The sequence below is a fragment of the Schistocerca nitens genome, chromosome 1 (genome assembly GCF_023898315.1).
Source record: "Schistocerca nitens isolate TAMUIC-IGC-003100 chromosome 1, iqSchNite1.1, whole genome shotgun sequence".
Taxonomy (NCBI): domain Eukaryota; kingdom Metazoa; phylum Arthropoda; class Insecta; order Orthoptera; family Acrididae; genus Schistocerca; species Schistocerca nitens.
In genome coordinates, this window is record NC_064614.1 from 657,122,224 (window position 1) to 657,137,748 (window position 15,525).

The window sequence follows — 15,525 nt, forward strand, 5'->3', positions numbered from 1 at the left end:
CACAACTGAACACCTCTCGTTACCACAGGCAGGTCTGTTTCCTTCCAGAAATCGCTTAAAAATATAGAGAATCGCGCCCTTGAGCTCTTCGCTCGGCAAGTCCCAGTCTCCCCTTGTCTCCCATAGTGTTCAGCTACTATGCTTTTCCATTGGCTGAAGGCCACCCCACCAAAAATACACCTTCCTTACGCACTACAGACGTGACATATAATTCGGCTTGACCTCCTCCCAGACTAAACTAATATATTACACCAATATTTAAATAATAAAAAGTCTCAAACATTCGGTTACACTCAGATCATTTACAATAAACATAAGTAATAGTTGGTTCACAAATAAACCAACATTCTTGCACAAGTGTATTCGCGACAAACGACAACACGTTGTTCTTAAGTACTGCCTGAACAGTTATTTATGCCTTCTTGACAGAAGCGTCTTTTGTTTCTCTTTTCAGTGGTGCTGTCCGCTAACACATATGGCTGACCACCTATAAGGTAGCACAGTCTTTTTAATATCACTTGCATTCAACAACTAAATACGAGTGAATTGGCAGAATGGTAAACCGTTCATTAAATTACTACACAAGTATAAAAATAAGAGGTATTGATGCTGTGTTCGTTTACTGTGTAATTGTGCCGGATACGATATTCTGACAAACATTTCCATAATGGAATTGATATAAAAGACATTATTCATCAATAAATAAAACAGGTACGGATATGTAGCTTTCAGGGATGACAGCCATAGTGTAATGTTGTCATCTGAGACATGGCTGTTGAAATCGCATAAAGTGATTAAAAGTCGTTACTTCAGAGGTTCATTGCGAAAGTGATTTATTCACTGTGAAGTATTAACTCGGCTGTTTTAAAGCTACTGAAATTACTGTTGTGTTATTGGATGTGTCTGATTTTTGTGGGATCGCGATGCACTCGGATATGAATTGCGCCCCAAAATCCTACTGCAAATCGACGTCAGTGATATTCGTCTTCACTTCAGCGGATTACTGCTATTCCCTTTCTTGGGTATATGTGCAACTTGTGCAAATTTCCATCTTTAGGTACGGATCTTTCGAAAAGCGAACGGTTGTAGATGATTGCTAAGTAGGAGCTATTGTATCAGCATACTCTGAAAGGAACCAGACTGATAAACAGTCTGGACGAGAGGCCGTGCCTGTATGAAGAGATTTAAGCTGCGTCGCTACACAGAGGATATCTACTTCCAGATTACTCAATCTGGCAGTTGTTCTTGTTTCAAATTCTGAGTTCAAAACTGACCCTTAGAAAAAAAAATGGCTCTGAGCACTATGGGACTTAACATCTTTGGTCATCAGTCCCCTAGAACTTAGAACTACTTAAACCTAATTAACCTAAGGACATCACACAACACCCAGTCATCACGAGGCAGAGAAAATCCCTGATCCCGCCGGGAATCGAACCCGGGAACCCGGGCGTGGGAAGCGAGAAGCGAGAACGCTACCGCACGACCACGAGCTGCGGACGCTCTTAGAAAAGCGTGAAGCGAATATTTAACTGTTTTTTTTTTTTTCAAAAATATTTTTTCGTGTTCATTACTGGTGGTTTTGGATGTTACGGTATTCAGTCTCGCTACAACTTCATTGTACTGACTAACCCCTGTATCCGTCATGATGCTCTCCATTTGCTCAGGATTATTTGTAGCTAAGAGGCCAAGTTTGTTTTCACAACCGTTTACACTTAAAGTGGACGCCTCAACTAATTGTTCGAAATACTTTTCTGAGAAACCTTTCGGTACAGTTTTGGACGATGTTTTATGCTTACAACCTGCTTTAAACACGTATTTTTGCCACCATCAGCCAATTCGTATTGTGTGTTTCTGATTCAAAATCTTCTCTCTATTTTGAAGTCCAAACGGGAGAGACAGAAGCCTAGAAATATCTTTGAACAATAAATCAAACGTACGGAGTTTTAGTCTCCTCTGGCCAAAAATTTCCTGGGCTATACAGCACTGAAAGTGTTATACAGGCAGGAGGAAATACCACAAATAATTCTGCAAAGGGATGTACCTATCTTCGTGCACGTTTTTTGTGGAGTGCCTTTAGAATTTACGTTTATCTTTCATTTGCCTGTTGTATTGCAAAAATTTTCCTATTATTACTGAGACCAATTTTCTATCTTCCATTGTCCACTGTAAACTCTATTTTTCAGAAAGCCAAAAAATTCTAACATGTTTCAACTCAGTCACTTAGGTCCTTTTAACCGAAACATAAACAAAACAGTAACTAACACAAGAATTTAAATAAAGAGTGTGAAAAATTAATAATTCACTTAAGTACAAACGGCTGCAATATGAATGATGAAGAAAAGAGTTATCTCTAAATCCCGCCTGCGAGGCAATTAACAGTCACAATACATTTCATTATTAATTGAAATAGCTAGGCAGAATAAAATAACGAAAACTCACGCTAAACGAAATTCGTTATGTAGTAATTAAAATCACTGTCAGCAGCATTTGAAACTTGCTGAAATGACAAAAATTAATTTTGCTCTCTTTCGGCGGTCCACAACGGGCTTATATAGTAGGGGCGGGTTGTCGGTAACAGAAGACCTAATTATTTTTCTCTTGAGAGCTGTAGAGTTACATTTTGATACCAAGTATCGTCAGGACGTGAACGATGATTAGCGTAAACACTGAATAGCAGCGAAGCACGTATGACGTCTCCAACAACAAACATATTTTTTTAAATTATCCAAAGAAGTATTCTTAATAAAACATTTTATTTAGGATTTAAGCATTTGTCATCTTCAGAGACGCCTCTCTTTAATTATAAAATACGGGGATATATGCAACTTAAAAAAGTATTATTTCTAGTGCTGCGGATGGGATTTCTATTTGTTGTTTTTCTACCTCACGCACAGTGGCTGCGTATTTATTTCGTTGATGAAGGGATGCCACGAAGCCAGAAGCATGCAGCCTTCGTCTCTATTGAAATTACATTCGTTCTTAGTAGTCTCAACTGCTTCTCGGACATCCCTGCTATAGATGTTGCACATGCTGCTTAACACTAGTATGTTCTTTAAGCCTACATTCCAAGACAAAAAAAAGAAAAGCCACGCTATAAATGAGTTATCCGAGTGCCGCATGCGACGGAAATCGGTAGACGTGATGTGTATGTATAGGCAAACCAAATGATTAAAATTTCAGACAAACTGGATGATATACTGAAGAGAAAGAGATTCGCAAAGTGTGTGAGTCGAAAACGCGTATGTCTTTCATCTTGGCATTGATTGACATAACTGTTGGATGTTCTCCTGAGTAATACCGTGCAAGTTACGTCCAGTCGGCGCATTAGATTGTCGAACTCCCGAGCTGGTTGGAGGATTCCGCCCATAATGTTCCAAACGTTCTCAATTGGAGAGAGATCCGGAACCTTGCTGGCTTTGGAAAGCACAAAGACAAGCTGCAGAAATTCGCGCTGTACGCGGTCAGGCGGGCATTATCTTGCTGGAATGTGACCCCAGGATGGCTGTCCATCAAGGACAACAAAACGAGGCAAAGAGTTTTATCGACATCTAGCTGTGCTGCAATGGTGTCGCGAATGAGGAGAAATGGCACCCCATAACATCACTTCCGGTTCTCGGGCCGTATGACGGGTGACAGTCAAATTGTTATCGCACAGCTGTCCGGGGCGTCTCCAGACTCGTCTTGGGCCTGCAATCTCGTTGACCGGAGTAGAACTGGTTTCAGTGATGAGTCCTGCTTCGAATTGGGCACTATGACCAGAGAAGACCGCTATGGTAGTCATCCGTTGCACCCTTACAGCACAGGTGTACGTCAACTGTTTTCCAAACCCCTTTTTTGCCCATCTCGCCAAGCCATTCTGAGCTTACATTTCAGTAAATAAAGCCCGATCGCACTCGGCGAGAGTTTCTACTACTTACCAAACCCTACCTTGGGCAGCTAGATCACCGGACATCTCCCCAATTGAGAACATGTGCCGCATTATGGGCAGAGACCTCCAACCATCTCGGGATTTCGACGATCTAACGCACCAGTTGTACGGAATTCGGCATGATTTCCCTCAGCAGGACATCCACAACTATATCGATCCATGCCAAGTTGAATAACTGTTTCCATAAGGACCAGAGGTGGACCAGAGCGTTTTCGACGTGCTGTTTGCGAAGCTCTTTCTCTTGAATAAATTTGTCTCAAACTGTAATCATTTGTTTGTCTATAGATGTACATCACGTCCACCGATATATATTCCGTTCCAGTAATCGAATAATTCGTTCGTCGAGGAGCATGGTACACTTTTTTCCTTGTAGTATATGTATTACCTGAAGTTCTCCTGAATTTATCATTGTAATCCCACTTACTTAAAAGCGACGCTGGTTTTCAGAAGCACGGTAACACCATAGCATCCTGAAGAAGATACCAGCTAAGAAGTATAAACATCGATCGTATAAGAAAAGATTGAAGAGGAACGTAAAGCGGCCTAACACCGTAGCAGATTTTATCTTCATTGACAGCAGCCACCAATGCTTACAGACGTACCTTATAATATTACGTCGCTTCTTCGGTTTAATTAGTGACCTTTGGTAAAAAACCGAGACTTGTACGAAGGGGCTCACTACCGTTGGTACGTCTTTCGCCACTCTTGGCTTTACTACACAGGTGTAAGTTTACCAATAAAAGAATAGGTTTCATAGAATAATTATTACAATAATAATAAACAGGACTGTGGTAGATGCTAACGTTTCAATATAGCACCATTACGAAGATCAGGGTGACATCCAAGAAAGATCTGTACTCAGTCACTTCAACACTGGGGCAATGAGGGAATTTTTCATCGCCTCCTGGTTATTGCGTAAGATGCCAACCGAACTTGCAAGCCTTTCGGATGCTACGATGAGCCGGCCGGAGTGGCCGTGCGGTTCTAGGCGCTACAGTCTGGAGCCGAGCGACCTCTACGGTCGCAGGTTCGAATCTTGCCTCGGGCATGGATGTGTGTGATGTCCTTAGGTTAGTTAGGTTTAATTAGTTCTAAGTTCTAGGCGACTGATGACCTCAGAAGTTAAGTCGCATAGTGCTCAGAGCCATTTGAACCATTTTTTTGCTACGATGATCTGTACTGTATGGGCAGACCGAGATACTGGAAAGGTTTAATTAATTAGGAGGGGCTAGCTTCCTACGGAACTAAAAGATTTGGCCCAGTATAACCCCAACTGATTAAAATTATTCCTTGCAAGCACATACGTAATCAAGAAAGAAATAATTACGCATTAATACGAACAATAAGTTACAAAGTGAACTACCAATTATGAGCATTGAAACACACTTAAATCAGAAGCAGGTTGCTTTGGTAAAGTCCGCAAGAAACAAGTCGGACGGGAATTACCACCACCTCAATAAGTCCTTCTCGAAAATGCTAACCGTGGATGGGTGGGCAGTGATTGATCAGAACATGCCAAAAAGCGTATGAAATCCGCATGAAAACGAAGTCTGGTTGGTCGTGGATGAGCCGTCTATCTCCTGACCAGGTGTTAAATCATGGAACGGAATTAAGTTTAGAAGCAACGAATCGAAAAATGTGTAATGCTTTCCATCCTTGTTAGCGTGCCCTAAAACATAATCTCGTCATGTGTGGATGCTTTGAGACCTCTATACAGCGCAGTCTCCTACCAGGAGATAGTCAGGAGCCGTCGTGTGATCGGCTGACACTCAGAATTTAAGCCCGGCCTTCGCCGCACCTCCAAAGTGAGAATATCAGATTCTACACGTCTCCAGGTCCGAACGTCTTCTTTCGAGTCTCCATCCAGAGTGTCCAAAAACTTTTGTTTAATCTCTTCTCAGCACGAAACTCACACTCAAGAATACCTCACCAATGAGAATCCTCTGCTAAACACTGGTCAAAGAGATATTTTTTAAAATAATCATGCATCGCCTAACATAGCTAATGTTTCGTAAGTTGTCCAACGGACCGCCTTCTGGCATATACAGTTCTGACAAAAAGCCGAGCTTGAACTCTTATTTCTCAGGTATATTTTTTGCTTTCCAATCTTGCGACAAACGGGAATTTTCACACGGCGTGGAGTGGCGTCTGGCTGTTGTACTTCCTCCCCCACGAGAAACTAGAGAAACTTCTGACAATAAACAGCCGCCGAGCTTCCCAAAAGAAAGCGGAGCTCCCTATTCTCCCTAGAGTGCTCCAGGGTTGGTCGCCAGGGCTCATCCAAGACTTTGTCAGATTAATTTTTTTTTTCAGTCTTCTTCCGTCTCCTGTGTCATCCTCTTCATTTCGGAGTAGCACTAATTGTTTGCTTGATGTATTTCAATCCCTGTCTTCCTTTGCAGTTTTTACCCTCTGCAGCTCCCTCTGTACCATAAACATTATTCTCTGATGTCTTAACAGATGTTCTATCATCCTGACCTTTCCTGTTTTCAGTATTTTCGATATATTCCTTTCCTCTCCGATTCTACACAGAACCTCTTCTTTCCTTACCGCATCAGGTCACCTAATTTTCAATATTCCTCTTTAGTACCACGTCTCAAATGCTACTGTACTCTTCTGTTCTGGTTTTCCCATAGCCCAGATTAATACAATACAATAAATACAGCACAAGCAAATAGCTACAGAGATAGAGGGACATCAAGATATGTGCTAGCGGCTTAATCTTTGCAGTCACCGACATCACCGACATTATCTGCACCAGATATTCATCAACCGGTAGAAACATGATACGGATTTCCGTAAAATCAATCAAAAACAATGATATTTGAGAAGTGTTGGTCCACCTTTTGAATTACACGTTTCAGTGATCCTACTGGATGTGGTTTGCATAGCCTTGTTCGAAACTTATGGACTGACTGGACGGAATGACAGATTAACATTTATTTGGATGGCACTGTTACCACATATTTGTACAATCGAAATGGACGAACTTGGAATAGAACCTAAACGCATAAAATCGCACAATGGTAAAAAATGAAGATGGGTAGCTGGATTTTACAGTATTAGACTTGATACTAAATGTATGTGGAACAGCTGCGACGCAGAGAAGTACTTTCGTGTGTAAGGCGTGTCTAACGCGCTGTACGTTTTTGTATTTCAATGTGATCTGTACTGAATGCTGTATGCATCACTACTCTTGAAATGACAGTATAATGTCTTTGCCTATGAAGACCAGCCAGCTGTCAACTGTTTTTATCATTGTGTTATTTTGTGAGTGCTTGGGCTCTAGCGCAAGTATGTCCACTTTGAGGCTTCATACCAGAAAATAATTTGAAAATGGATATACACCTGAAACTGGCCAGGAGCGAAAGGAAAATAAAGGGATTTCTTAATACATTCAGTGGCAGCCAATCTGTCAGAAACTACAACTTAATTTTAACGTGATATTAGTACACCTTCTTACTTCTCTCTTCATAGAATATCACTTTAGACCCCAAATAAAGTATAAAAATGGGATTATAATTTTAGTTACCGGCAGATTTTACTGCCTTTTCACAGAATACCACTGTGTTTTGGATATTGTCCATTGTAAGAAGCCTGAGGAATGAATTGAATGAGTAGGATAAAACAAAAAAAGATCATTGTACTTATCTCCAACTTGGTATTATCTTCTGCTGTTATTCAGCGATACGATTATTTTCTACTTGGTTCATATTTTATTCGCAACACCATTTGCAAATAAATTGCTGATACTATTGCTGTTGCTTCACATAATATTTTTATATCCTATTAAATCTTCCGACATATTGACACAAAAACAGACTGCCAACCTTGGCAAACTGACAAAATTAGAAATACGTGGAATACCAATCACGTTGTCCTCAATAACCAACCAGCTCGTCTCAAGTTAAATGGCATTAACCTAACTACTGACTTTCTTACAATTGTTTGATTCTACGTATAAATTCTGTACGGCAATAAACATTTTTACATAACATTGTTTATAATAGCACCTTTACGTATTCGTGTCCAGAAAATTTTAATATCAGAGTAGTTTTACATCGAGTTTCCTAATATTAATAATAAAGTATTGCATGTAGAACAATTATTATTGTTATATTCAAAGTGAAACTTCGATTTAGTATAATTTTGGAGCTAGATGAGTAATATCTACCTAAATAAACAAAAGTAACGAAATAGAACGGAAGAGTATAGCAGCACTCAGGAACTGCCGACTTATGACTGAAAAGCACCTGGTAGATTTGTGTCACACATAGCAAAATCACTATAAATTGCATTTTTATGTTAAAATAAATCTGTTGTAGTGCCCAATTCCATTATGACTTGGACAGATACGCTACATAAACATCCCAAATACGGATAGATTCTATTTTATGTAATACATATCGTCATCTTTAGTTTAGACAGTAAAGTTTGCGAAAATGGCATAACCTGTGACTGAATTATTTATAATACAGATCAGGTACGGGAAGATACAAAGTTATTAAGAGTACAAAATTGTTATGATATTACCGACTACTATTACTATAGCAGTTCGCCGATAAAGTTACTCCTCTGGAAAAAATTTAATATGACCGCTATCTTATGTAATGGAAAAAGTATCGGACAATGTTTATTTCACGGAAAGACTGTCTTGATAAGAGAAGTAGCTGAACTAGTGGGAATCGAACCAAAGTTATTGTAAAGTAAACTGTAATTAAATAAAATGAAAATGATCGCCAGCCTAATTAGGCAAAGTGGTACCAAATGGCTATACTGTTCAATAAGAAAATTAACAACTGAATGTGGCTCTACTTTGTACTAAAATTTGATTTACGAATAGGAGCCGAAACAGTAACACAATCTAGCAGGCCTTGGAACAGAAGTTTGCCATGAGCAACATAGATGGAATCTTAAAATGTTTTCGCTTTCTTGAGTGATTAGTAGATAGGGCACACAAGGATCCAATCTATTACTTGTTTCTCTGCTTCCGTCCGCAGTCCTGCAGTAGTTTGGAAAGGATCACATTTTCCCACAATGTTACGGTTAAATGTATTTACTCGTGGTCGCATTTTTGGCTATTGTGCCATTCCCAAGTGACATCTCCTTGTGAAGTGCATAATGATTCCTTTTAAAAGAACAGTGTCCACGTTTTACCGCGTTTGCATACTACATATGCATAATGAGACGAGATTCTTTGTCATCTATACAAAAGGATCTATGACTTCATTCTAATTCCTAGGCTATCAAATTCATGCGATACTGCACTCGTAATTTCCGCTGTACCTGTACTAGGTATGATACCTGACAATCCATCTCTTGGATCTAGATTTTTTGTTCTGAGATCTCGACGAGAATTTTTTTTGGTGATTTTCAAAATTATTTTAGCCAAATGAGGACCTGGGGACGTATCTCCACCCCATTAACACGACACTTAAACAGAACAATTTTTTGAATATTTTCAGACAGATGGCATAAAAGTCTTGCGTTAAAGGTAATACAAAGATCATTCAGCCACAGAAATATTTTCCGAAACCGCAAAAGCTAATGTAACACCTTCTGAGAAGACGAAGAACGGGGAAAATTCTGAGAGAATTAACAAACTAATCTCTTTAATATACGTCTAATTCTGTGTTTGAAATGCCCCTCCCCCATGCTCATCGCAGACTGAGGGATATAGCAGCCACCTTTTCAAGTGACCGTGACCGGATGTGAACGGAGTATTAAATGCACAGGCATGGCGCATGACCGTTATTTAATTACAGAATGAACGTGCCACTCCCCAAATGCGAAGCGATCAAACGTATAGTGCTATTAGAAATCCAGTGAAGCTCACAACACAGAAACAATTACATTTATGTTCCTTCGGTAGAGAATACATTCCACATTCTGTTGAACTAATGAGGTAAAAGAAATTATTCAGCAGTAAAATTGCGGTTTAATTAAACCATTTAACTGAGCGGTTTCCAAATCGACTGGGAAACCAACTACGCCGATAAAGCAAAAATTGCGAGCTCGGTCAGTTGTTTTATTTGTATTTGTTATGGGATTTCCTTTTTATTTCCGCCATTAGTCCTGACTGCTGTTTAAAACTACGTCGAAGACGTGCATATCTTAACAGTGTGGATATTTTCAAAGAGAAAACGCATTGTTCACCGCTGTACCTGCACTCTTAATACATCTGCTTCAATGAACACGGAAAAGATGAGCAGTTATTATTTTATTCATTGCTGCATGCCACGCACGGCCTCAAATCCTGAAAGTATTGCTGGTTGTGAATCCGGAAATAACAACATTCTTGCGTCGAACGTTAGTTTATATGCGCGTACAAAAAGATTTTGGAAACTTACAATCTGTGGCAGTGACAAATGTATCTAGGTACTGGCATTAAAGAAATCTTCAGTTGTCTGAAATTGTAAAAACAATTAAAGAAATTCGAAAGTAAAAACACTTCAGCAGTAGCCAATAATCGAGGCGGGAGAATGCCAGTATACCTAAGCTTCACACTGTATTACGTTTCTCAAAAGTAAAATGAAATGTTCCCCCCTGCCCCCACCTTTACCGCCCCTCTCTCCACCAGTCGAGTGTCCACTTACAAAATTTGATGTAGTCATGTTTACTAAATTGTTGTCATTAAAACTCAAGTTACTGTTCTAAGCAACTTTACGTCACATGCACACACAAATTTTACGATACTTTTGGGTACACTTGATGATCAAAACATAAAGTACATCTTTAATTAAACAAAGACTACTCATAACATCAATATTTACATCAAATTCCTTATTAGCATTACGCTGAGACATTCACAGATTTAGGCTATGTAAACTCAAACGTTAAATTTCGTTAAAAACAGCTCGGACGAAAAGATATTTCAGATAGTTTTGACATGGATGTATATTCTGTATTGGTTCATCACAGGAAGGCGCACTTGTTTTAGATTTTACAGCCAAATTGCTTAGGAGGAACTTCTGGTCGTCCGTATGTTTCTTTTGGTTTCGATCTGAACTCGACTGCTCTTTGACAACTTGCACATGATCCTGCCGGGTGAGGCAGGTCCCAGTGTCCTTTCACACGTCCCTCTCAACTCACAACAAAGTCTGAGAACTTGCGCAGATTGACTTAACGCGCTTCCCCCACCTTACTACCAAATGTTGCACAGAATCAAAGGCAAGTATGCGCCAGTGTGTGAATGCGCGTACGATATCACACGAATGATGCCGACAGCAGCCAAACCGTTCACTCACACAAGTGCTTTCAAATGGTGAAGACTTCTCCAGCTGTGCACGTTACAAGACACGGCACTCGTTCACAAAACAGGAAAAACATGACACAGCGCTATATGAAATACGTAGTATGTTAAGAGTGTAAACGGCAGATAATAGTGGTGGAAATTAAAAATGAAATGAAAACTCTGGGTTCACAATATTGCCAAGAAAGACATGTAATTTAGCCCTCGATGAAAAGTGTTGTTGGCAATGAGAATATTGGCATACAAAAAGTATCGTTTTTCGACAGACTTTGATTGACCAGTGGCGCGGAATCTATAAGTTACGCATTATGTATTTCTGTACGAAATTTAGCCCAAATTTACCTGCCACTCTATAAAAAGTCTACATATTACCAAGGTCATGTACCCACAAACTGTCATCCAACTGACTAATCAGAACCTAATCTGAACTGAACTGCACCATGTCTGAATAGAACTTGTCTTTATAAGAAACGTGCAATTGAAGTAAAATAACCATCTGGCCCCAAACAAAATTTCCACCTACCTCTCATCTTCACAGTATTGTTGCAGATTTCTCGAAAGCACAACAGCAAACAGCAAGTGGGCAGCGACTAAGCTAGATTTCTATTTTTAAATAAAATTTCCAAGCAATATTCAAAATGTTGAATACCACATGTTGCAATGTAATAATACGTAATGATAAACCTTCTTTAGCCGGCCGCGGTGGTCTCGCGGTTCTAGGCGCGCAGTCCGGAACCGTGCGGCTGCTACGGTCGCAGGTTCGAATCCTGCCTCGGGCATGGATGTGTGTGATGTCCTTAGGTTAGTTAGGTTTAAGTAGTTCTAAGTTCTAGGGGACTGATAACCACAGCAGTTGAGTCCCATAGTGCTCAGAGCCATTTGAACCATTTTTGAAACCTTCTTTAAATAGAGGGATGGTGAGAGTAACTATTCCTAGGGAATGATATTCGAAGCCAAGGAATTTAGAATGAAGTACGTATTCAAAAATACAGACTGAAAACTTAATCTTCACACATAACACTGGGCTGAACAATGCTATGTTTAACAAAGTGATAAATGATTTCAAAATGTTACAATGTTAACAGAGATTTCCTATAGAAACCAAACAGCTTAATCAGTCGATACGTTAATGTATGTCCCAGTGAATTTCGGTGGTCTTTCTCTCAGCTCTGACCAAGTGAACAAAGTTAACTAGCTGCCAATAATCACTCTTCCCGTCTGCTCGGACATTTTTCACTCACAGTGACTATTTTCATGTCTTCTTGTGGTTCACCGCCACGACGTATAATGTAACAGCCGCCGAGGAATTACGAATATTTTGCAAATTTGCTGTTAGCACTTGGTTCCATGTGAGCTTGCTCTTTGTGTGTAAAACGCTGATGTGTACTTTTTGGCGCGTCGAACCACACACGACTTTTTCCATTCGCTTACGTGCAGGCTTTGCTGCGCGTTTTAAGGAACGTGCGAATGGGCAATTAGGCCTACTCCGACTTTGTAGAAGGTAGATACGAGAAAGAGAGAGAACTCGGCGAATATGAGTGCATTCAACTGACCAATGCTGGTATCTCCTGCAGTACAAATATTGGTCACGGTTTATTTCTGGGGACAGAGTGTTCGCACGTGGTTTTAGCGTTATTTCGGAGTCGCGCCCTAGATTGACTTCTTCTCTCATCAACTTAGCTGCGGCTACATTTGCTAACGGAAGCAGCTTAACTTTCCATGAACCTTGCCAAAATCTTGAACGTTTCCAATTCACTAACAATAACATTTAATAATAGGCTAAACTAGATTGGGTAAGCTCCTCCTTCCGTAGAAACCAAAAACTCAGAATATTTCTCTAGATAAACCACTGTCATCTACATTAAGCAGAATTACGAGAAACACTCGTTTACAATCACATTACTTAGTTACGTATACGTGTCCAAGAGGCTAAGAGCGATGCATGTAGAGTCAAGGGCTTGCAAACTCAGTCGCATGACTGACAACCGCCGCCGATTGGTAATCTTACACATGGTCGCCATTATTGTCCCAGTTGCGGATACAGATGTGTGACAGTTTTATGTAAGAGCTCTTGATGGAGGGCAGGAGCTTCAAAATATAGGAGGAAAGTTAGGCTCTGTCATTTTGTTGGCGAAGACGGAGCAGTATCTCGGACTAGGAGGAAACCAACCGTGTCTTTTACGAACGAGTGAACCCGTACGGCGACGCGGGTGTTTAAAGTGTGTTGTAGCTGTAATGCACCAAGAGATGGTCTCAATCGCCCCAACAAGTTCCACAAATTCTGCTGCCAGATCTACGGAGAGAGACAAAATTACATAGTTAAGGAAAAGTGTGAAAAACTATGACTGCATTGCATGTGTTCCTAGACTGCGTCAAATTTTGTTTAAAATACCTGAAAGTTCACTATAATTTTCGGAGTTAGGTTCACGAATACTTGAAACAAGTACTTTAAATAATAAATGACGTATGTTTTCAGATTAGACAAATCACAAAAGTAAAAGCCTCTAGTGCCCTGTTCAGGAATTTCTATTTTAAGTTCAACAAGCTACATTTAGACTAACGGTCAATAGTTAAATCGAACTTTCAATATTTTTTTACAGAATCCCGGACAGACAGATTTCAAAGAATTTACAGTCCACTCTATGTTCGAAATACTGCTACGCTCACCTAAATTATGATACACACTGTTTTAAGTTTCTAAGCGACTTTTGCTTAATACTCCACGCAGAGTGACGGCGTGTGGTAGGAAAGGCGTGTTTCGCTTAGTCAAAATAAATACCGTAACAGAACAACTTCTAAATCATCATATATCTTCAGTGCATCTTCTGATGGGAACGGCTGATTCTTGTGATGGCCAGTAACAATTGCTTATCTTCCAAAAAATTAACAAAATTACACGACTGACTAATCATAACTATTAAATGGCATTACTGTTGATTGCCAAAATACGAATTTCAAAATTCCGAATGAACTTCGGAGACTCGTGTCTTTATCCGTGTTACGAACTGAACTAAGGATATTGCATCTCCTATAACACTGCAACTGTTTTCACATTTTTGCTTTCAACTAGTCGTCAGTGCACGTAACTTATTTGACTTCACAACATTCTTCATAACGCTCACACTTCCTTAAATGTTCACATAATCAACATTCGTTTTTTACGTACACTGCCCATTCTCTCCATATATTCTAATTTCGAAATTCATTCACTGACGCGCCTTCCTTGACAGTATCTGTATTAGATATAGATTTACTAACCAATATGAGAAGCTGTGCCGACCGGGAGTCGAACCCGGATTTCCCACTTGTCACGAGCGGTGGCCTTAAGCAATGCACGCTCCACGGACCAACCCACGGATAGCCAGAGTGGTTAAGGCGATCTTTCGCACAAATTTTCATATGCCACTACCGGGTAGTCGATCTGTCAGCGAATTGATTTCGAAATATTTCGTGCAGCTGTGGTTCAAAAGTGTATTTTCAGACATGCAGGTAAACATATTCTAATTGTATGCCAACCGTTATTTGTGTTAAAGGCTAATAAAATTTTATGTTTTAAGGAACTTTTGGATCTTCAAAACTATGAAAGCTATTGGCTCCAAAAGCATATGCCAAATTCATTATTAGATGTTATTGCATAGTACCAAGTTTCACGACCCTTTATGGAAACGGATGAAAATGGAATCACAGTCTCGCACATGGTGTAGCCTCCCGCTATGAGCTAGGCTAACGCTGCAGAATGCCAGATGACACAAAGCACAAGCCGCCATGGCTCACTCTCCCTATACTATCTTCAGAGGCCTAAAACTGCCTTTAAGAGTGTGTTACATACTATTACGCCACGAGGGAGTTAATGCTTTGCATCGACTCCAGTAGAAGCTTACAAGGCATATCTTGTTGTTACCCCAATAACCTTTCGGACGCTAACATCTAAGATCTCTCAGTTGACTTCCACAGCTGCTGAACGAAAGTCACATACGTCTGGACACCGGGGCAGAGTGGGTATTCCAGGATATGAACTCGCTGACGAATTAGATAAAGAAGCAAACACAGGGGACAGATTTTAAGCTCTGAGTATCGAGCATACACTTACAGTTGCAATTGCGACATTGAATTTTAAATACGTGGGATATGGACTCGTAGGCTACCGCGATCCGAAACAAGCTGATGGCAATCAACAGGACCACGAAGGCATGTCATATTTTTTCCAGGCGTCTCTGAAGAATGCCATGTGTGTCGGCCACACCAAGCTAACCCAAGAGCTCCTTTTGCGTCAGGAGGACTCCGCTCAATTTAGCCGTGGTAGTGATAAGGTTGTCCTCATCGGAATCGACAGCAAAGAAACACC